The sequence below is a fragment of the Echinops telfairi genome, unplaced genomic scaffold (genome assembly GCF_000313985.2).
Source record: "Echinops telfairi isolate 266 unplaced genomic scaffold, ASM31398v2 ScPeMD7_7467;HRSCAF=8505_1, whole genome shotgun sequence".
NCBI lineage: Eukaryota > Metazoa > Chordata > Mammalia > Afrosoricida > Tenrecidae > Echinops > Echinops telfairi.
This window is the reverse complement of record NW_022111368.1, coordinates 905,161-906,228: the sequence shown is the minus strand read 5'-3', so window position 1 is coordinate 906,228 and position 1,068 is coordinate 905,161.

Genomic DNA, 1,068 nt, shown 5'->3' with positions numbered 1-1,068 from the left:
GAACTGGATTTACATGTAATGTGCATTTAACTATTTCTGTTGTCCTCAAATCTTGGTGACCTCCTGAGCAATGTGACACAAACACTACTTTTTCCTCTTCCATATCTCTGGTGGGATTTGGCTAAAACCAGTGTGGCTATAGGCTGATTTCCAGAAGTAGATTGCAAGATCCCTCCTTTCGAATATAGCTTAGTCTGAAGTGCCTGTGACAGCTCTTCAACCACAAGGTAGCACAAGCACCTTTAGTGGAGTACTGTAGGTGACAGCATGAGGAGCACTGGCAGAGTATCCAACTAGGCCTCCCACATAGAAGGTGAGAATCCTCTCACTGAACCATCAATGTGCCTCCTTAAAACATGTGGGTAGTGAAAGTAATTCTATCAAATTTCTTTCACGAAATATAAAGTTGTTCGCAGATAGAGGTCACCATATTTGCCACAGTCCTGTATTCTAGGTGTATCATTAAACACACCTAATCAATATAGATGGCAATCGACATGACTTGGAGTCAAGGCGCTACAGGTTTTGGGAAGAGGGTTGCTTATTTTGAGCCCTAAGTTTCAGTGATGCATCAGGGAAAGAAGTATCAGCTAAAATGAAAATGAAACAATTTATTTATTGCTGTTCATGAATCATTTGATTGGGGGCTCTTACAGCTCTTACAACAATCCATCCATCCATTGTGTCAAGCACATTTGTACATGTTGCCATCATCATTGTCAGAACATTTTCTTTCTGCTTGTGCTCTTGTTATCAGCTCCTCTTTTTTCACCTCCTTCCCACACCCTCCCACCTTTGTGGACCCTTCGTCTGGACTAGATCATGTACACTGGTACAGATTAGAGCTCTTAGCGCATGGAATCCAGGTCAGATAAACCCCTCAGGACCAATAATGAGAGTAGTAATACCTTGTCTTGTTGGGAGAGGGTAGGTGGGAGAAGAAAGGGGATAAAGGGGGGATCAATCCCAATAATTGACCACCCCCCCCCACACACACACCAGCGAGATTAACAACAGAAATGTAAGTGAAGGGAGACAGCAGACTTTAAAATATGAAAATACAAACAA